The following is an 8957-nucleotide window of genomic DNA, read 5'->3' on the forward strand; positions in this document are numbered from 1 at the left end:
TCCCTGTTCCACCATCCGCTCGCCGCCGCGTGGCCTAGTAGCTATTTGTGGCATCTTCGGAGGGCGTCGCCAGGCAAAGCCCGGGCGGCGCGGCTATTTCAGTGGCGCGGTTGCGTCGGATTCGATGAGCTCGGCTGCGAGCTTCAGCGGCTGGGCTTTTCTTCCCCGAGGTGGAAGTGGGCTGGCGTCGGCGGCTGCTGCTGACGGAGGGTCTAGGCAAGGCATGGGCGTGCAGTGTGAAGGCTCTGGGCGGCGCGCGACATGGAGGCCCAGGGGTGGTGTGTTGTGGGCGAGGTGCGAGACGGCCTTGGGTGACACAGATCTGGCCGCTGGGCGGCGTGGCGAGGAGTCCGCCACGAGGAGCCGCGCAGCAGCAGAGGAGTGGCAGGGCGCAGACATGAGGGGCCCACTTTCTCGTCTGGCGCTTGGAGGTGCATCGCCGGGCGCGCGTTGGCGCAGGTGCATGCTGCGGCGCGGCTGGATATGGCTTCGGGTGGTCCGCCACTATAGCCTACGTCGGCATGGTGCTGGCAGGCCGCGGTGGCTCAGTCCGCGATGGTAGGCCTTGGATCCGGCCAACCGTGGTCGGTTCTGGCTTGGTGGATGGTTTGATGGCTGGGCGCTTACGACATCCGCGCGGTGCGGCTGGCTGCGGCGGCTCCTAGCCGTTCTTCGTCGACGGGCCGATCTGGGGGTGGCGATGCATTGTAGGAGGTTCAGCTGGTTTTCTCAGGGCGTTGTGCAACGACACGTGGTGAAAGCTTTGACTCTGGTTTTGACCGGAGCCGGCTGATACGTCTTCAATGTATCTAATTTTTTATTGTTCCATGCTATTATATTACCTGTTTTGGATGTTTTATATGCATTAATATGCTATTTTATATTATTTTTTGGACTAACTTATTAACCCAGAGCCGAGTGCGAGTTTCTGTATTTCCTTGTTTTTGAGTTTCGCAGGAAAGGAATATCAAGCGGATTCCAAATGGAATAAAACTTTACGATGATTTTTCTTGGACCAGAAGACACCTACGAGACTTGGAGTTGAAGTCAGAAGACCCACGAGGCGACGGCAAGCCGTAGGGGCGCGCCCCCTGGCTTGTGGCCCCCTCGGGAGTCCACCGACCTGCCTCTTCGTCCTATAAATTCAGATATATTCCCAAACCCTCAGAACAAGCCACAAAAATACTTTTCTGCCGCCGCAACCTTCTGTTCCTGTGAGATCTCATCTTGGGGCCTTTTCCGGCGATCTGCCGGAGGGGGATTCAATCACGTGGGGCATCTACATCAACCCTATTGCCTTTTCTGATGAAGCGTGAGTAGTTTACCACAGACCTACGGGTCCATAGCTAGTAGCTAGATGGCTTCTTCTCTCTCTCTATGATCTTCAATACCATGTTCTCCTCGATGTTCCTGGAGTTCTATCCGATGTAATATTCTTTTGTAGTGTGTTTGTCGGGATCCGATGAATTGTGGATTTATAATCAGATTATCTATGAATATTATTTAAATCTCCTCCGAGTTCTTATATGCATGATTTGATATCTTTTTATTTGTCTTCAAATTATCGGTTTGGTCTGGCCAACTAGATTGGCATTTCTTGCAATGGAAGAGGTGCTTAGTTTTGGGTTCAATGTTGCGGTCTCCTCACCCAGTGACAAAGTAGGGGTAGTGATGACCCACAAGTATAGGGGATCTATCGTAGTCCTTTCAATAAGTAAGAGTGTCGAACCCAACGAGGAGCAGAAGGAAATGACAAGCGGTTTTCAGCAAGGTATTCTCGGTAACAGATAGTTGTGTGGTAAGATAATTCGTAACGGGTAACAAGTAACAAAAGTAACTAAGATGCAGCAAGGTGGCCCAATCCTTTTTGTAGAAAAGTACAAGCCTGGACGAACTCTTATATAAAGCAAAGCGCTTCTGAGAACACATGGGAATTCCTGTCAAGCTAGTTTTCATCATGCTCATATGATTCACGTTCATTACTTTGATAATTTGATATGTGGGTGGACTGGTGCTTGGGTGCTATCCTTCCTTGGACAAGCCTCCCACTTATGATTAACCCCCCTCGCAAGCATCCACAACTACGAAAGAATAATTAAGATAAATCTAACTATAGCATGAAACACATGGATCCAAATCAGCACCTTACGAAGCAACACATAAACTAGGGTTAAGCTTCTGTCACTCTAGCAACCCATCATCTACTTATTACTTCCCAATGGCTTCCCTTAGGCCCAAATCATGGTGAAGTGTCATGTAGTCGACGTTCACATAACACCACTAGAGGAGAGACAACATACATCTCATCAAAATATCGAACGAATACCAAATTCACATGATTACTTATAACAGGACTTCTCCCATGTCCTCAGGAACAAGCGTAACTACTCACAAAGCATATTCATGTTCATAAGCAGAGGAGTATTAATTATCATTAAGGATCTGAACATATGATCTTCCATCGAATAAACCAACTAGCATCAACTACAAGGAGTAATCAACACTACTAGCAACCCACAGGTACCAATCTAAGGTTTTGAGACAAAGATCGGATACAAGAGATGAACTAGGGTTTGAGAGGAGATGGTGCTGGTGAAGATGTTGATGGAGATTGATCCCCTCTCGATGAGAGGATCGTTGGTGATGATGATGGCGATGATTTCCCCCTCGGGAAGGGAAGTTTCCCCGGCAGATCAGCTCCACCAGAGCCCTAGATTGGTTCTGCCCAAGTTCCACCTCGAGACGGTGGCGCTTCGTCCCAAAAGTTTCCTTCTTATTTTTTTCCAGGTAAAAACCCTTCATATAGCAAAAGATGGGCACGGGGGGACTGCCAGGCTGGCGGCAAGGCAGGGGGGCGCGCCCCCACCCTTGTGGTTAACTGTTGGGTCCCCCCAGGTGCTTTCTTTGCCCAATTTTTTTATATATTCCAAAACAATTCTCCGTGAAGTTTTAGGTCTTTTGGAGTTGTGCAGAATAGGTCTCTCAGATTTTCTCCTTTTCGGTCCAGAATTCCGGCTGCCAGCATTCTCCCTCTTTGTGTAAACCTTGTAAAATAAGAGAGAAAAGGCATAACTATTGTGCCATAATGTGCAATAACAGCCCATAATGCAATAAATATCAATATAAAAGCATGATGCAAAATGGACGTATCAGCTCCCCCAAGTTTAGACCTCTCTTGTCCTCAAGCGAAAGCCGAAATAAAAAAAATATGTCCACATGTTTAGAGATAGAGGTGTCGATAAAAATAAAATACAGACATGAGGGCATCATGATCATCTTTAGAACAGGAACATATATTATCATATAATTTCTTATGCTAAAGTAACAAATCATTCACAAGGTAAAGTATGAATCAGAAACTTTATTGAAAACTAACAAACTATGATCTCAATCGTTGAGGCAATTGCAATTTATCATAACATCGGAAAGAGTCAATTCAAGAGCTTTTCAGCAAGTCCACATACTCAACTATCATTTAGTCTTTCACAATTGCTAACACTCACGCGATACTTTTGTGTTCAAAGCTTCAATCGAACACAGAGAAAGATAGGGGCTTATAGTTTCGCCTCCCAACCTTTTAACTCAAGGGTAATGTCAACAATAATACTTTATGATAACCTACATCCGAGTGAATATATATATATATATATATATATATATAGGGTCACGCTATTCGTCACCCTGGTTGAGGAATAGTTATTCTTCATCCCCCTCTATTTTACCATCAATGCACCGTAATTTTACGTTCCGTAAGTTTGTCTTATTTCCGATGTAAAAAGAGACCGTAAGAATATATATAATCACCGTAAAAAATATTTTATGTTATGTAAAATTACAAACATAAAAACATAGTCTAAAATACACATAAACTACAAATTTTCTTGTCTTATGACCTATATTTTTATTTTTTATGTCAAATTTTACGTAGTGAATCAATAGGAATGTAACTATTTGAATTCTAAACGTAATTTAATTATGAAATGATCGTAATATTACCTGGGGTGAAGAAATACTTATTCTGCACCCCGGATGATGAATAGTAACACTATATATATATATATCTAGATCTCTTCAACAAATAGTGTTTGCCAAAGGAAAATGTGTAAAAAGGAAAGGTGAAGATCATCATGACTCTTGTATAAGGGTAGAAGGTAAAAGTAAAAGATAGACCCTTCGCAGAGGGAATCAGAGGTTGTCATGCGCTTTTATGGTTGGATGCACAAAATCTTAATACAAAAGAATGTCACTTTATATTGCCGCTTGTGATAAAGAACTTTATTATGGAGTCTATCGCTTTTATTTATTCCATATCACAAGTTCGTATAAAGCTTATTTTCTTCACACTAATAGATCATACATATTCAGAGAGCAATTTCTATTGCTTGCACCGATGACAACTTATTTGAAGGATCTTATTCGATCCATAGGTAGTTATGGTGGACTCTCATGGCAAAACTAGTTTAAGGGATGTTTGGAAGCACAAGTAGTATCTCTACTTGGTGCAAAGAATTTGACTAGCATAAGAGGGAAAAGCAAGCTCAACATGTTGGAGGATCCATGACAATATAACTTCTATAAGATATAAGCAAACTTAACTCATTATGTTGTCTTCCTTGTCCAACATCAACTTTTTAGCATGTCATATTTTAATGAGTGCTCACAATTACAAAGGATGTCCAAGATAGTATATTTATATGTGAAGACTCTCTTTCTTTATTACTTCCTATCAATTGCAACAATGACCAAAACTATGTTTGTAAACTCTCAATAAATTTTATTCATCATACTTTTTATATGTTAAGTCATTACTCTCCATAAGATCAATATATGATATTTTTATTTCTTTTTATTCCTTTCTTTTATTCCCCCAAGATCATAGTAAGATAGCAAAGCCCTCAACTCAAAACTACTCTTTAATATATATATATATATATATATATATATATATATATATATATATAACTCACAGACTCGATTACATAGATAGATCTCGAAACAAAACTCAAAGCTAGATCATACTAAAAGTTTATTCTACTAGATCAAGATATAACCAAAAGGATCGAACTAAGAAAAAATGATAAAGATAAAGATGTGATGGTGATACGATTCCGAGGCACCTCCCCCGAGCTTGGCAGTTGCCAAGGGGAGTGTCCATACCCATGTATTTATGTCTCTTTCTTCGGAGGTGATGATGTTGGAGTTTTTGATGTGGTAGGCTTGTCATCCATCTTCCAAGGCATAGGCTCATGATCATAGAAAGATGAACGAGTCTCCGGGATCCTCAAATCTGCAGCCAAACTCATCCTCTTAAATCTGTATTCATACTCACAAATTTGGTGTTGCAGGCCATAGATCTGGGCTTGGAGATGCTCGATTTTCTCATGAAGTTTGAAGATGGCATCCTCGATGTTCTTAGCATCCAACTTGTGATTGTTAGTGAAATCCGCGATCATCAAGTGATTGGCGTTGAGTCCATGTTCCACCATCCCTAGGCACTTGAAAACTTGCTGCTCCATTGCTTTGAGTCTTGTCTCCACTCTTCCGGTCTTCTTAGGCCCTTCAACATCGCGGATGTGCAACACCCCCTCACGCATCTCGACGGCATGAGGGTGTTGCAGCACCTCCGCAAGGTAGGGGTTGATTATCTTCTCAAAAAACTTGTCCTTGGGGGCGCTTGGAGATGCCATGGTGATCTAAATATGTGAGAAAAATAGCTCGAAACAAGAACATTGGATTTTGTCGTGGTACAGTGGTCAAAACCTTCGGGAGATTGTATAATGAATTTTTACTGACCAAAAGAAGTATTGTGCAAGAAAACGGAGTTCGGAGGGCACACGAGGTGGCGGCAAGGTACAAGGGCGCGCCCTCCTGCCTTGCCGCTTCCTCATGCACTCTTCGGACTGCTTTTAATTCTCCTAATTTTTTAAATATTCTAAAACGGAGAAAAATTGCCATTGGAAACGTTTTGGAGTCGGTTTACTTACCGTACCACATACCTATTCCTTTTTGGAGTCTGAAACATTCTGGAAAGTATCCCTTATGTACTCCTCCGGTGTTATGTGATACGTCCATTTTGCATCATGTTTACCTAATGTTATTTATGATGTTTTTATGCATAATAATGCTTTTGGAGTAATTTTAATGCCTTTTCTCTCATAATTTGCAAGGTTCACACAAAGAGGGAGAATTCCGGCAGCTGGAAATCTGGACTTGAAAAAGCTACATCAGGCCACCTATTCTGCACAACTCCAAATGGGCTGAAACTTCATGAGATTTTTATGGGATAAATAAGAAATACTGGAGAAAATAACCATCGGAGGGTGCCACCTAGTGAGCACAAGACACCAGGGCGCACCTGGCCCCCCAGGCGCGCCCTGGTGGGTTGTGCTCAGCCCAGTGATACGTCTCCAACGTATCTATAATTTTTGATTGTCCCATGCTGTTATATTATCAATCTTGGATGTTTTATAATCATTTTATATCATTTTTGGTACTAACCTATTGACATAGTGCCAAGTGCTATTTTTTGCATGTTTTTTACATCGCAGGAAATCAATACCAAACGGAGTCCAAATGCAGCGAAACATTACAGAGATTTTTAATGGACTAGAAGACACCCAATGGGCCAAGGCAGCGCCTGGGGGGGTACTCCGAGGAGAGCATAACCCACCAGGGCATGCCAGGAGGCCCAAGCGCGCCCGGGTGGGTTGTGCCCACCTCGGGTGCCCCCCGGACCGCCTCTTTGCTCTATAAATACCCCAATATTCCAGAAACCCTAGGGGGTCGACGAAAATCAATTCCAGCTGCCACAGAGTCCAGAACCACCAGATCCAATCTAGACACCATCACGGAGGGGTTCACCACTTCCATTGGTGCCTCTCCGATGATGCGTGAGTAGTTCTTTGTAGACCTTCGGGTCCGTAGTTAGTAGCTAGATGGCTTCCTCTCTCTCATTTGATTCTCAATACAATGGTATCTTGGAGATCCATATGATATAACTCTTTTGTGGTGTGTTCATTGGGATCCGATGAACTTTGAGTTTATGATCAGATCTGTCTCTTTTTATCCATGAAAGTTATTCGAGTTTCTTTGATCTCTTATATGCATGATTGCTTATAGCCTCGTATTTCTTCTCCGATATTTGGGTTTTGTTTGGCCAACTTGATCTATTTATCTTGCAATGGGAAGAGGTGCTTTGTAGTGGGTTCGATCTTACGGTGCTTGATCTCAGTGACAGAAGGGAAACCGACACATATGTATCGTTGCTACTAAGGATAAAACGATGGGGTCTATCTCTACATAGATAGATCTTGTCTACGTCATGTCATCGTTATTATTGCATTACTCTATTTCTCCATGAACTTAAGACACTAGATGCATGTTGGATAGCGGTCGATGTGTGGATTAATAGTAGTAGATGAAGGCATGAGTCGGTCTACTAATCTTGGACGTGATGCCTATATACTGATCATTGCCTGGATATCGTTATGATTATTTGAAGTTCTATCAATTGACCAATAGTAATTTGTTTACCCACTGTTTTCTATTTTTCTCGAGAGAAGCCACTAGTGAAACCTACGGCCCCAGGGTCTCTTTCTCATATTAGTTGCCGTTGCGATTTACTTTTCCTTTGCTTTTATTTTCAGATCTATTAAACCAAAAATATAAAAATACCTTGCTGCACTTTATTCTCATTTATTTCATTTGGCATTCGATCTATCAATCTACTACAATTTATCTCACGTCCGTTTGCCTATCTTGAGGCGCCGCTACCCGAAAGGGATTGACAACTCCTTTTACACATCGGGTTACGAGTATTTGTTATTTTTGTGCAGGGGCTGTTTACGTTGTGTTGCTTGGTTCTCCTACTGGTTTGATATCCTTGGTTTCATCACTGAGGGAAATACCTACCGCTGTTGTGCTGTATCATCCCTTCCTCTTTGGGGAAATACCGACGTAGCTTCAGCCGCAATCAAAAGGAAATTTCTGGCGCCGTTGCCGGGAAGGATCTTCAACATATACCCGGTTCCTAATCACAAATCTCATCTCTTCGCAATTTACATTATTTGCCATGACTCTCTCGTTTTCCTCTCCCCCACTTCACAAAAATTTGCCGTTTTATTTGCTCCTCCTTTTCATTCGCCGTTTTCTCGTCATATCTATCCTTTGCTTGCAACTATGAGTGATTTCGGTATGGCACCAACATATGATGTCCTAAATCCTAAGATTGGACGTACGGGGAATCTGGATGCTAAAACTTTTATCTTGGGGCAAGGGAATGTTATGGGAAAATAACGTATCCATGAATTTTTCAATTGTGTTGGAAATCTAAGTCTTGAGGATGCTCCTATACTTAGGACTACTAGTTCCTATGCCGATGCTATTTCAGCACTAGTTCTGAAACTTGAAAGTAAATTTATCCGTACTCATCCTACTTTGCAAAGATTATTTTTTGAGCTCCCCATTATAAAGAATCCTAAGGCTAAAAAGTTGGCCACTCTTGTTCTTATGAATGAGTTTGACTACATAATACAGGAAGATAGGGAAATCTTTGATTTTATGGTATGAATCATGAAAACCCCGTGATAGATGAAATTCTGTACAATAGTGATTATGCGCTAAGGCATTTTCTTGGGGATAATAAAATCTTTGATGAAAATCTTAAAAAATAAGTCCTCATTTTAGATATAATCCAACAAGTTTTCAATAATGTTAATCAACATCACTTTTGGATTGTTGCGGGGAATCAAAGGGGATATGATGAAAACCAACTTAGGAATGCTAAGGTTTATATGGATAATATGTTTATGTTGTTTTTGCAAAACCCCATGATGAAAACACCTCTAAGGAAATTAAGAACAAAGATGATAAAACTTAGATCCTTGCTTTATGCCTAGCTAAGGGCATAAAACTATAGCGCTCGTTGGGAGGCAACCCCATGAATAAAATTTATTTTT

The sequence above is a fragment of the Triticum dicoccoides genome, chromosome 1A (genome assembly GCF_002162155.2).
Source record: "Triticum dicoccoides isolate Atlit2015 ecotype Zavitan chromosome 1A, WEW_v2.0, whole genome shotgun sequence".
NCBI classification, from domain to species: domain Eukaryota; kingdom Viridiplantae; phylum Streptophyta; class Magnoliopsida; order Poales; family Poaceae; genus Triticum; species Triticum dicoccoides.